The sequence below is a fragment of the Orcinus orca genome, chromosome 3 (assembly GCF_937001465.1).
Source record: "Orcinus orca chromosome 3, mOrcOrc1.1, whole genome shotgun sequence".
Classification (NCBI taxonomy): Eukaryota; Metazoa; Chordata; class Mammalia; order Artiodactyla; family Delphinidae; genus Orcinus; species Orcinus orca.
The window spans coordinates 51,760,215-51,774,448 of record NC_064561.1 but is presented as its reverse complement, the minus strand read 5'-3'; the positions used below and the strand labels follow the sequence as shown (position 1 = coordinate 51,774,448).

Sequence of the window (14,234 nt, the reverse complement as noted above, 5' to 3'; positions counted from 1 at the left end):
GAATGGTTGTCTGAACACAAACCCAGGAAGTTGCTGTGACGTGCACTCTTTTCTACCTTATCTACAGGCAGCTCCGGCCAGATAAGGGGTGTCACTGTGATTTCTCATTCTTGGCTGCTCTGGTTGTGCGGTTGTCCAACCCCCGTCCCAGATTGTCTGAGTAAGGGCTTCCCTGGGCTTTCTCAGAAACCCACATGGTTGGCACAAGGATTCAGACCTTGTCAGTTGAGCTGCTGAGAGCTGAGATCCCAGCTGGTTAAGATGCATGGCTCTCCATAGCTGGCTGGAAAAAGCATTGCCCTGTAAGGCTGTCATTCTTCATCTATAAACTGGAGATGGTAATTGCCTCCCACACTACCTTCCAGAATTGTCAAAGGTGATCCAATCTCCATAAAAGTACTTTGAATACTGTAAAGTCTATACAGGCATAAGACATTACTATGATTTAAGGTGGCAACATAATTTCAAATTGGGAAGGGAGGTCTATGTAGAGGTCAGCTGATCTACCCCTTTAACTCAATGCAAGGTGATTTGCCCTTAAGTGATTTTATTCTAGGTGTTGCAAATCCCACTCTGAAGCTTTTGTGGGGGGCACATTCTACAAACCCATTCACCCTTGCAGTAGGGAAGTCCTTATTCACACTTAACCTAGAATTTGCCCGTTACAGTGGGAGCTGTTACCTTTTTTCACCTATGATACAGATGCCAAAAAAATGAGTGTAAATCGTCCATAGTAGCACATCTCTTTATGTACTTGAGTGCCTTCTACAGACTTCTTTTCCTTCGAGCAGGGGCCCCTGCTCTGAGAGGTCCTTTTAACTCACTTCCCAAACTCATTTTCTTTCCTTCAGTTATCTGAACTGTTCTTTGCGGAATTTGATGTTCCAAGCCTTCACCTTCTGTCATGCCTTGAGGCTCAGGAATGAGGACGCAGCTCACGTGCTCTTGGGAGACAGGAGGTGTGGTTGAGATGTTCCAGTGGCCAGCATTTGGTGGCGGAGGAGGACTGGGCCATTTTGGGCCACTATGTTTCTGACTGTTGACCCAAGAGAGTCCTAATGGCAGTCCCTGGCTTCATTTAGCCTGGCTTTGGCAGCTGGAAGCCTGTGGCAGGTGATACTTGCTGAGCAGATGAACTTTTCTAGCTTGGTGCAGACAGACTCTGAGGCATGGCCCAGACAGGCTAAACTCAGAGTGTGCTGATGTCTGCATGTAGAAGACATTTAATATGGGGTCCAGTAATTGCTTATATGGCAGTGTGAGGTCAGCAGAAGAATGCCGGAGAAGCAGATAGAATTCCAGGGTGCTAGTCTAGCCTTTGACAAACAGTGTGACTTGGGCAAGTAACTTGGCCTCTCTGAGCCTCAGCTTCCTGCTCTGTAAAATGAAGGTGATATCTATTTCACTGGATAATGTGTGAAGACTAGAGGAGCTCATACATGTGAAAATGTGGAGGACAGTTTAATTTGAAAATTATGTAGGGGATTATTATTATTATCATATTAACATTATTCACCTCACTAAACAAACTTCTGTATCTCCTTGGGCAGAAAAGAAGGGAAGCATAGATTCTAAGTAGCCAGAAAAGTCCTTGTGTCAGATTTCCCATTCAATGCCTAAAAGCCCCACCAAGCAGGGACGTTGCCTTTTCACGGTGGGGACTCTGGAGCTTGGCGAAGTTTCCTTCTCTGGCTGGGCCTGGAAGGGCCAGGCTGGTTGAGGGTCCACTGTCTTGGAAACTCCCTGAGGCTAAAGAAATGGCTCTGACACTGACCCTGCACTCAAGGATTCCAGGGGTCAATCATTTCTTCCTTCAACAGGCATTTATTATGCTACTGTGTGTCCGGCACTGTGCTAATTTTGGGGACGCCATGGTAAACAAGGCAGATAATTGTCTCTGCTCTCCTGGTAGCTCCACCCTAAATGGTTGTGGATGGTTTTTAGGGCATCTGTGAATTTTGGGAAATTGGATACAAAATTATATGTGTTTGTGCAGTTTTTTGGTTTTTTTTTTCTCCTTAGGGCAAGTGTTTGTATCTCTGATAGGATGCTGAAAGCAGCTCAGAACTCCTCTAAAAAGGTTAAGAACCATAGTCTGGTGGGAAAGATTAGCTATTCACATGAAACAGTAACTACAAGGCAGGAAGTGTCTTGTAGAGAGTATAAGGTGGGTACAAAACAGGGAGTACTTCTTGTCAGCTGGGCTCTTTGGGGAAGACTGGGTGGAGAAGGATGTATTTGAACTGATTCTTAAAAAATGGGAGCGTGCAATTCAGTGCCTCTTTATTGCATAACACCTAGAGGAACCATTCACATCATAGTCTGTGTGAATAGTACCCCTTGGAGTTGAGCAGTGCGCAGCCTGTGCATCTATACATGGTGACCCTGACTTGGTTGGGGGAAAGAAATCATCCTTGTTGGTGAGTTATGGATTTCTTGAGAAAGTTATGATAACCACTCTTTTGTTACGTCACGCCAACGGGATAGAAAGACCAATCGAAGAAACCCTAAAGAAAAACTCAGCTTGTGGAGCAACCTCAGTGTGTAAATAGAATTGGTTTTCTTATTTTCTCTTTTAATTGCTTGAAATCCTCACATGCCTTATTAAAGGAAGTTCAGAGTCTCCCACCACCCCTTGAATTATCCAAACCCCAAGGGCTTGCTAAGTTAGCCCACAGGGTAGTCAGTCTTTACTGGACATTTGCTGAGGAGGGAAGTGGAGTATGGGCAATCTTCTAGTGATGTGGTTTCTCACTGGCCCGTGTGTGACTTGGAAAGCATCGCTCTGCACCACTCTTGGGCGAGGCTTCAGCTCAGGTCCTATCATGGTTGCACCGGGACCTCAGGGGCTCTTGTCTCACCCTCACGTGCTCAAATGTCTTCCAGGGATGAAGTTGTCAACAGCATCATTGCTGAAGGGCTGGCTTCAAAGTCCTCCCCTTCAGCAGCCTAGAGCATTGATTCGGCTTCCTCCCCTCCTACCCTTTCCCCTGGGGTAGGGCTCCTTCCTTCTCAGACCCCCAAAAGGCGTAAGGTTTTATTACATCCCTGTCTGAGAACAGTCGTGTACTCTCACAATACCTCCCTTCTGAGGAAAGTTCTCTTCAGGGATTTATACAGTGACACAGCTGGTAAGTTCTGTTAAAGAAAAAGAAACTTAGCTCAAACATAGTCTCTGGTAGGCAGTCCTCTGATGGGCTCCCTCTCCACAAACAAGTTTTATGGGCAGGTAGTACAACGGGAAGGTCACAAGCTGTAGAGTAAAAATTTGGATTTGAATGCTGCATCGGATCTGGGACCTCGGGCAGTTTATTTAATGCTCTCTGAACTTCAGTTTCTTCCTCTCTGAAATCTTTATATATTGCCTACCTCAGAGGGTTCTTATGCAGATTAAACAAGATAATGCATGTAAAGCACTTAGCACTGTGCCTGGCATAGGGGTAGAACTCAAAAAACTTTACCTAGAACTAGTAGTAAGAAATGAGGAAGAAGATGAGAAAGAGGAGGCAGAAGAAAGAAAATTGGACATAGGGCGAGATTGGAGGGGCAGGAGCAGATAGACAGCCAGCACCCATGATCACCCTACTGTACCCCTGTTGTATGCACCAGCAACGAACCCCCTCCCGCCCCCCCCCCCCCCACCAATTCCTTCTTTTCCTCAGAAGCAGAAGGCATTGTAACCAGGGCTCTTCCCCAGCTCCAGGCATTGTGGGTGTCATTTTTTCACTGGGAGCTTTTACTCCCGGGCTTTCTCAGTGGATGGGATTCCTCTGAATCCCTGAGCTAACCGTCTCAGCTGTGAGGCCTCAGTTATCGCCAGCCTCTAGGCAGCCCAGTACATCCTCTCCCTTCCTCCATAGGCTGCCCCAGCCAGCCTCAACTCAGCTTCTCACAGCTGGGCCTGCCTGCCTTTGCCTTGGAGGCATTACTGGTGACCCTGGGCCCACTTTCCCTTAACCCTGAGGCTCATTGCAGGGGTCAGGGAGCTCTTCCCAGGAGCCCTGGGCCCTCCACTGGGATGTCCTGTGAGACTGGGGCTTCTGGCCAAGGGGTGGCCGCAGGAACTTAGCAATGAGTTAGGCATGTGTTCTGTGCTGTGGCTGCCCCCCAATCCAGGCAGTGACCGGGGGTGTGTGTCAGTGAAAGTTGACATTTGCATATTGAGCTCTTCTTGGCATGCACTGGACAAAGAGTGATGTGCTAAGGCTATGATCTCCCGGAAAAGGGCCAAGAGACCCAGAATGTTTTGTGCCTCTCTAGGGGCTGGCAGGCTGGACTTAAGCAGAATGCTATCCTGCAGCCTTAGTCTAGTTCTGGGTACAGCATTGTTTGGTGCCTCCGTTTCTCATGGGTCTATCCAGACCCCAGGATCATTAGAAACAGTCCCAGCATGTCTGGGGGTGGGGATGAGAGGCACTGTCCATTTCCCTCACTTACACACCAACATTAGTTGTGTTATCTTGAGCAGGTTACCTCTTTTCCCAATGGGTTTCCTCATCTGCAAAGTGGCAATAGTAATGACTGTTGTGATAAGTCAAGCTTGTAAGCCCTTGGCACAGTGCCTGGCAGGTAGTAAGTGCTTAGTAAACATTTGTTACTGTTTTTCTTATTTGCTTGAATAGCTCTTTTAATTTCCCAAAGCTTTCACACAGCTCTTACTTAAATTTTTTTTTTGGTACGCAGCCCTCTCACTGCTGTGGCCTCTCCCGTTGCGGAGCACAGGCTCCAGACGCGCAGGCTCAGCGGCCATGGCTCACGGGCCCAGCCGCTCCACGGCATGTGGGATCTTCCCAGACCGGGGCACGAACCCGTGTCCCCTGCATCGGCAGGCGGACTCTCAACCACAGCGCCACCAGGGAAGCCCATCTTACTTAAATTTTAAGCATTATGGAACCTCTTCGTGGGTCATCAATTCCATTTGACATTTGAAGAAACAGCCACGGAGAAGTAGGATGACTTGACTGAGGTGACACAGCAATCCAGGGTCAGGTCAGATCTCCTGACTTCCAGGGGTGCTCCCTCCTGGATCCATGGAAATAAATCCAGGGACTTTACCACCTCCAGGCACAGCCCACACTCAAAGTTCCCAGAATAGGCTTTGTTCCTCTGGCATACGTTGATCCCTTGGTGAGAACTTGTAGTAAAAACTTATTCCTTCCTCAAGGTCCTGCTCAAACGTTATTGGCTATGTAAAGGAAATTCTCTACCTTCCCAGACTGAATTAATCCTTCTTGCCTTGTATTTTGGACAGATATCCGGCTAGGTACTGGATATTGTAGTGCAGCTGAATTGTAATTGACCATGAATTTTGCCAAGTAAAAAACAATGTCTTATGCGTCTTTGTATCCCAAACAGTTCAGAGTAGCTGCTCCTTAAATATGTGTTGAATTAATAATACTAATAATAGTACAAGTAAATATGATCCCATTTAATTCTTACAACAACCCTATGAGCTAGGTACTATTATTGTCCCCATTTTCCAGATAGGAATACTGAGGTTTCGAGGAGTTAAGTAACTTGTCTGAGGTCACACAGCTAGAAAGTGGCTGGACTGTGACTTGAATCTAGATCTTACTATCTCCAGAGCTGAGCTCTTAACCAGTTCTGGGTTCTCTCATACCCAGTTCTGGGTTCTCTCATACCCATTCACATGAAGCTTTTTCTCCAGGTGATAAATACCTATCCTAAAGTTTCTCAGAAGCTGCTCCAGGCCTGCCTGCCAAGAGGGAAGAGTAAGAGGCAGCTGGGGAGTTGCGGGCTGAGCTGGAACAGAAGAACGTGAATAAGGCTCATTGCCTCTATGAAGTTAAGAGGCAAATGTCTTCGACCCCCCTCTCCCTGAGCAGCTGCGTGGGTCAGCCACATATAATGCTGTGGCATGCTGGAAAGCCTTTGAGAAATGGTATCTATTCTCTTGTAGTTGGCCTTTTCCAGGGCCCACGAGTCAGTGGACCTTTGCATGGCCCCTCGCCTGCAATTGCCTCAAGGATAACGCTTTAGGAAACACTTCTTGCCTATTACTGCATCAAGTAAATGGAAGTTACCAGTGTTCATCCAGGACCCAGAGTTGGGTCTCACCAAATGACTCTGGGGGGAGATTTCTACATGGAGAAACACCAGTGATAACTTCAGTGGGACTGAAACTAAAGATGTGTGTATAAAGGATAGCTGGAGCTTCTGGGACAGCAAGCTACACAGAAGGGCCCATGTGACCTTGCAGAAGGTCACATAACTGTGTTTGGGCATTGGGATCACCATGACATGTCTCTTAACCCAGTTTTCTAGTTACTTTCAAGGAAGAAACCCATGGCTCCTGCTCAAGGCTCTCATTACAGAGTTTTAGGATTGGAAGGGACTTTAGAAATTAGCTAACCCAGCAAATATGTAATATTCATCTTCCCCCTACCCAATCCTGTGCCCATAGCAATGGCAGACATCACTAATTGATGGCAGCGTTCTCTCCAGAAAAGCCTAAATGCAGCCTCAGAATCCTTTAATACTTAGTGGTCCAAGCAGTATGGAGTTGGCCATAGACTCCAACCAGAACCTTTAACTTTTAGCTTAGTTCTCTTCACATGGTTCCTTCCTGGGTCTGAGGGAATGGGGAACTTGAGGATCCTGCCTGGGAAATATTGGAGCTTCTGTTTTTATTGGATGTTAATAGGGGCAACCAAAGTCTTGGACAGGATGCTAGATTAAAGATACGATGTCAAGGTCTGATCTTGATGTTGCCACAAAGGAGCTGAGTGATCTTAGGCAAGTCGTAACCTCCTTGGATCTCAGTTTGCCTCATCTGTAAAATAAAGGACTTGAGAGGGGACCACATGATTGCTGTGGACCTTCTTTCGGAAGTATGGCTTTGAGATGTTTTGGTATGTCGAGATATGTCACGGAGATATATGTTTCTTGCTCCTAGGAGGCAGTGTCTATATGCCCTATCTCACCAAGGGCAGATGTGTGACAATCATGCTGCCACTTCCCACTGCAATGCCTGTAGCTTATATTGGCAATGTGGACCCCATGTGGACTCAATCTTAGAATCCTCTTCTCAATCTTGAGAATCCTCTTCATCCTTTTTGGTGGGGTGGGGGAGTCTAGGCAGCCACTACCAATTGATTAAAGTTCGTGAGGCAAATAAAAACGATTTGCCATCTGTTATGGGCTGAACCGTGTCCCTCCAAAATATTCATGTTGAAGTCCCAAGTACCTCATAATGTATATGGAGAGAGGGTCTTTACAGAGGTGGTTAAGTTAAAATGAGGTCATTAGGAAGAGCCCTAATCCAATATGACTGGTCTCCTTATAAGAAGAGATAACTTGGACAGAAATACGTACAGAGGGAAGATGATGAAGATGCCGGGAAAGGATGATCATCTACAAGCCAAGGAGAAAGGCCTGGAACAGATCCTTCCCTCATGGTCTTCAGAAGAATGTCACCTCCTTGATCTTGGACTTGTAGCCTCCAGAACTATAAGAAAATAAATCTCAGTTGCCGAAGTCACCCACTCTAGGGTATCTTGTTAGGGCAGCCCTAGCAGACTCATATATGGTCACTTGCCTACATGGAGTCTGGCAGGAAAGATGCAAACAAAAATACAAAATTGTGAGAGCAGTTCACTTTGCCCTCATTCACCTTGTAAAGCCTGGCCTTGAAGACCTGATAGGGTTTTATTGTCAAGGACCCAGGAAAGTAAAACTCGGAGAGATATTCCCCTAATTCTATGGCCTTGGGTGAGTCCTTAAACTTCTCTGGACCCCATGTCCTCATCTGTAGAGTGAGACATTTAGATTGGAGCAGATGTCTTCAAAATACTTTATTCAAACAAAATCTTAGGCAGGGGCTTCCCAGGTGGCACAGTGGTTGAGAGTCCGCCTGCCGATGCAAGGGACGCGGGTTCGTGCCCTGGTCTGGGAGGATCCCACATGCCGCGGAGCGGCTGGGCCCGTGAGCCATGGCCGCTGAGCCTGCGCGTCCGGAGCCTGTGCTCCACAACGGGAGAGGCCACAGCAGTGAGAGGCCCACGTACCGCAAAAAAAAAAAAAAAAAAAAAACTTAGGCAGAAACCAAAGAAGTAAAACCTGGATAAACATGAAGCTGTTTGGATAGAGGTGGAAGTGGCGGACCTGGGACTGTCTTCTTTCCTCTATCCCCTGGATCCTTAGCACAGCTCGGATGACAAAGGCCCCATCGCAGATCAGAGGTTCTGCAAAGTCAGGAGTCTAACATCTGAGTCCATTGGACTGTGGGACCCTGGGGAGAGGAGCTGTCTCTTAATTAACTTAGCATAGTGCCAGGTTCACAGCAGGTACTCAATAAATGTGAAACGAAGGGAGGAAATGAAATGATAGAAAAAAGGAAGAGAAGAAAATATTGCTACAGAGTTCTAGAGGGGGCCTGAGCCATTCAGATATCCTTAGGATGTTCTTTTTCGTTTTGCTTTGACCTAGAACTTTCTTGCCTTTTCTAGAAACTAAGGCCACAAACTGAAACTCAGTTAGGCACTGGAGAAGTAGAGGTGATTGGAAATGGACTTAAATCTCCAACGAGGCCAAAGGGTTAAATTGCTGTTTCAGACCAATTGGGGATTGACTGGCTGAGAGTTAAAAAGGGAAGTTGGGAACTGGTTGGGAGCTAGGGAGGCAGGTTTTCTTCTGGGCTGCTTGCTAAGGGTTTGGCATTTCACCTGCTAGATGGCGCTGTCCTCTAAGGAAAGACGCCAGCTCTGCTCTAACGGGGCTCAGTCAAGGAACCAGGAACAACTGAAGTTGAAAAGAATTGATGGGCAAGAGGCAGAGGGGATGGAGGATAGCCCTTTCCGCAGCAGCAGCATCTCCTTTTGCGGTGGCTCTGGTTCCCTTTATTGATCTTATTTTTCAGCATGCGTGTTCATATGCCACACCTGAAAAGTCACAGGGCCTTTTGCTCTGAACAAAAGTGAATAAGAAATGTGTGTGTGTGTGTGTGTGTGTGTGTGTGTTTTGTGAGGAAGGGACAAGGAAGGTCACTGAGGCTACAACTTACAAATGACATGCCCCAGCCCTGGTGTTTGGCCTTGACTTAAACGAGATCAGTGGGAAAAAGAAACAGTCAGTCCTTTCTCCATGCTGCCTGCCAAGCTGGACGCCTCAGACTCCTTGAGCTTTACTCCAAAGCCTCTAGCTCAGCTCCAAATTGCGGGGGCATACTGCTTGTAGGGACCGAGGCTCCCTCTCCCCGGGCACTGTTAGTGTTAGGCTGATGTGCTGGCTCTGGGTCTACTGAAATCAGGGATGTGGCCTGTAACTACTCCCACTCTATCAGCAGCCAGAAGGAAGGAAAACAAAGATAAGGGCTGGGGGGATGGAACCAGCAGGGGACCTAAGAGGAGGGACGGGAGGGTTGAGGAAAGACAGGGGACAAGGGAACAAAGAACAGAGGTGAAGGGTGAAGGGGATGGGGGGGGTGAGAGAGGGACACGTAGGACCAGGTGTCCAGAAAGAAAGGAAAGGGCCATGCAGGGGAGCCAGTGGAGGAGAGAGGATGAACCAGTGGAGGAAATGAGAAGACCAGGAAGCCGGAGTGGAGCTTTCAAGTCGGTGCTAAAGCCAGGAAACTTAAAAGGCAGGGGAAGGAGGTTCTGTCAGGAAAACAGGAAAACAGAGGAAGAGGAAGCCTAGTAATTAGAGAAAACCTGACCAAGGGCCCAAAAGGAGAGGAAAACCACTGTGACGGGGAGGTTGCAGAAAAGCAAGGCAGCAGGTAGTGGTAGCAAGCTTTGAAGCAGGAGGGTGGAAGCAAGGGAGGCAGAGAGCAGTGCTGGGAAGGAGAAAAAGAACGAGGAGATGGAATGCGCAAAACCCAGCACGGTGGAGAGCAAGGGAACTGGGAAGGAACCAGTAAAAGAATGCTAACCTTATGGTCGTAAAACCCAGAATGTGTGTATTTTGGCCTGCGGCCATGGTCCAGGAGACACAGCGTGGCTTTTAAGCAAGTCGTGGAGTGGTTGTGTCCACACGTTAGTAGCTTGTCCTGGTCTGCTGCTTTGAAATGCAGCTGCTCTGAGTTGCCCACTTGTTGGCTGGTAGCCTGTTACTGGGGACATCAGATGAAACCCACTCTCCACACCTAAGGTATCCCCGCTCAATTTATGGTGCTCTAAGTTCAGAGGCACCAACTTTTCTTCCAGGGCAGTCGCTGCCCTTTGCAGGCCAAGAGTTGAGATGTGTATCCTGCGGGGTGACCTGCTCGCTGTCTCTTGAATCAGTGGTCCCTTGGAGGATGTTTCTCGGTGGGACTGGTGCAGAGGCTCTGGAAGGGCAGAGGGGGTGATATGTTAAAGGTAATACAGGATGGAGGTTAAGGGAAGGGACCCTGGAGTCTGATAACCACAGTTTGGTTCCTTGTTTTACCATTTTACTGTATAAACTAGCATATATTTCTTAGCCTCTCTGAGCCTCAATTACTCATCTGTAAAATTGGGCTCATAATTATACCTATCTCATAGGGTTCTGATGAATCTTAAACGAGATAATCTGTGGGGCTAGCAGAGTGGCTAGATCATATAGATGCTCATTAAATGTTAGCTGTTCTTTTATTATGGTTTAAAGACCAGATAACTCTGTGTGTGTGTGTGTGTGTGGGGGGGGGGGGGGGGATCAGTCCTTGAATGAAGAGTAAGGGGCTTAGATTTTTTTTTAATTTTATTTATTTTTTTATACAGCAGGTTCTTATTAGTTATCCATTTTATACATATTAGTGTATATATGTCAATCCCAATCTCCCAATTCATCCCAACACCACCACCACCCTGCCAATTACCCCCTTGGTGTCCATACGTTTGTTCTCTACATCTGTGTCTCTATTTCTGCCCTGCAAACCGGTTCATCTGTACCGTTTTTCTAGGTTCTACATATATGCGTTAATATACGGTATTTGTTTTTCTCTTTCGGACTTACTTCACTCTGTATGACAGTCTCTAGTTCCATCCACGTCTCTACAAATGACCCAGTTTCATTCCTTTTTATGACTGAGTAATATTCCATTGTATATATGTACCACATCTTCTTTATCCATTCATCTGTCGATGGACACTTAGGTTGCTTCCATGACCTGGCTATTGTAAATAGTGCTGCAATGAACATTGGGGTGCATGTGTCTTTTTGAATGATGGTTTTCTCTGGGTATATGCCCAGTAGTGGGATTGCTGGGTCATATGGTAATTCTATTTTTAGTTTTTTAAGGAACCTCCATACTGTTCTCCATAGGGGCTGTATCAATTTACATTCCCACCAACAGTGCAAGACGGTTTCCTTTTCTCCACACCCTCTCCAGCATTTGTTGTTTGTAGATTTTCTGATGATGAAGAGGCTTAGATTTGAAGGTATTTTAGCAAGAGAACGATCTGTGCAAATCATTGTTTGTGAAAATAGATCCAGCAGTGACATATGGCTCCTTTGGGGAATAGGAGAGACCATTTTGGTGACCAGAGCATGCATGAGATAGTGGGTGCCTGACTAGGGATGGGGGTGGTGCTGAAAAAAATGTAAAGCGTATTTTGAGAGGCAGCCCAAACCCCAAAACCTTTATGATTGGATGGACAGGTGGGGGGAGAGGGACATTTTAAGCATGACTCCAAGGTTTGGGGGCCTAGAGCAGGGGTCAGTGGGAGCTCTCAAGCTAAGAATGATTTTTTACATTTTTAAAGGATTGTTAAAAAAAACAAAGAATAACTCATGACAGAGAAAGGATGTGGTCTGCAAAGCCTAAAATATTTCCTATGTAGCCCTTTACGGAAAGAGTTACCCTATCTCTGGCCCAGCCTATAGTATCAGAAGATGACTTTGCCCCAGAAATCAGGAAGCCTGGAGAGGTACAATGTCCCCCAGAAAATTAGAGCATTGGGACTAAAGCTGGAGCGAGGTTTGTGTGAAAAATATACAAATTTGGGTCATATATTCATTCCACAAATATTTTTTGAATATGGCTCAGGAGATTGACAGACCTGGTTGAATCCTGGCTCCATCTTCCTACCTGTCACCTTCACCAAGTTACGAATCTCTGTGTGTCTCACTTCTTTCCACTTGTAAAATGTGGATGACAATTATACTTACCTCCTGGAATTTTTTTTGGAAGATTAAATGTGATAAGACATGTAAAGCCTTTAGGCAGTGTCCGGCACACACCGCATAATAAATATTAACTTTTATTGTTATTGGGAACCTAGAAGCCCGGAGATGGAAATGAACATGGCATGTGCTAAACAACAGTAAGAGGGTGAACTGGTTTGATAAATAACAGTAAGCAAATATCACTTGCCATTATTATTATCATCAATATCATCACTCTTTTCCTGTTGTTAGAACTTGGGGTCTGGTCTTGGGACCTCAGTGTTCTCATTCGTAAAGCATGAGGTTTGCTAAGATCCCTTCCAGCTCTGTCTTTTTAATTTTTTGTCAATTCCTTGGTCCTTCCCCATTTCACTTTCTCCCTTCCCTCTGTGCAATTACAAACACACTTAACTCTCTTTGACATTTCTGACAGCCAGGTCATCTCTTCCCCATCCTCTTTAAAAATCCTGATCATGTAAGAGCTGATTCTGTTTTCCCTCCCTTCCTAGTGAGCTCTTCCTTTTGCAGCCCCTCCCCCTTCGGGCATTTCCAACAAAAGAGTCTGGTCATTTTTCATGCAGTATCAGCCAAACGTCAGCCTCTGAAGCATTTGTCCTTGATTCTCTGAGTGTCGGAAGTTCTCCGTCTTCCCACTAGGACTTTCTGAGAGCATGGAGTGGATCCCAGAATTTCTAATCCTCCCTGCTGCAACTGAGCCTCTTCCCACACTTTGAGAAAAAGGATTGGGAAAAAAATGCCTGTGGAGGAGTAAGGCCTGGCCAGCTCGCTGCTGCGCGGGGTTTGTGCTGGCCCGCAGCTGTGCCCCGCGGGTTACCTACTGCTGCTTTGAGAGGCCAGTCGGGGGAGAGAGATTAGGGCCATCAAGATAAGGCAGAGAATATTCAAACTGGAGGCAAAAAGGGGCTTGTTTTTCCAATAGTAAGTAATCAGGGAACCGGAGGAGGTAATTTGCAGATTAGGAAAGTGAACAAAGAACATAAAATTAACTTTATAGCAAAGAGGAGCACAGTCTGTTTGAAGAAATAAACCTCCATAAAGCATTATTGTTGATAAAATCAGACTGTTGATTTAAACTAAATAGGAAATATGACCAAATCAGGGTGAGGAGGGGGGTTCAGTGGAAGCTGGGGTTGAAACTTCAGGAGGGGATGGAAGGCTGGTTTGGGCTTGAGAGACCTGATGTGGCATGGTGTGTGTGTGTGTGTGTGTGTGTGTGTGTGTGTGTTGATATGTGTGTATGCACGTGCATGTGTGTTGAGGGAGAGATGTAGTATTAAAGCAAGGATGGCATAGATAAGAGGAATGTGCCTTTCCAAGTCACCTAAACTGCCTTCATTTTGGGATTGCCTTTATTTCAGTGGATAAGAACAGATACTACACTTGATCTTAGCCAAAAGGCCAAGAAGTGATAAGATTATCTTTATTTTAAAAGTGGCCCTGACTTCCAAGCACTGGTAGACAGCACATATGCTCTTGCACACAGCCAGTCCCAACCCTACCTTCTCCTATTTTTAATTCTCAAATACCCACCTGAAACACCAGTAACTCTCCCTGTGAACACCAGTACTGACCTAGGTACCAAAGTCCAGGAATTCCAAGGTCATGCCTTTGATCCCAAGGAGGTTTGGGCAGGGCTTCTCTCCCCTTTATCACAGACAGGTTGGCCAAATTAAGGTAATACCCCTGCAGCGGGCAGTGAGAAATCCACCTCTGTGCTGTTAGCTGCCCTATAGTTCTCTGTGCTGAGCCTTCCTGACCCCACATGGACTAGGAGGGAACACTTACATGGTTTTTGTTGTCTTTGACTTGCTGAGGAAGGACTCTTCCCAAGGACCGAGTTGCAGAGAAGCATCCCTGTGTAGCAGTGTGTACAAGTCTTCATTTCCCCCTCTAGGTCCATTATCCTCTTTTGTCCGTCTTGCTCTGACCCCTGGAAGCCACAGCCTGGGAATTCCCTATTTTCTGGCTTTCTGGATGGTCCAGCTTCTGAGAGGCACCTTATGAGAGGCCGGAGGAGAGAGAGAGGGCAGGCTGCAGACTGGCAGTGGCTTTCTCTTCTGAAGTCCAGAGCGCTCGAACTATAGCTTAAGGCTCAGCTAGGGGTTTCTCTGGGTTCGGGGCATTAG

General features: G+C 46.5%; 1 pseudogene; it reads right to left on the bottom strand.

The window, feature by feature from the left end:
• Positions 1 to 13,387: 13,387 nt before the first annotated feature.
• Positions 13,388 to 13,518, bottom strand: LOC117197061 (uncharacterized; annotated as a pseudogene).
• Positions 13,519 to 14,234: the final 716 nt, after the last annotated feature.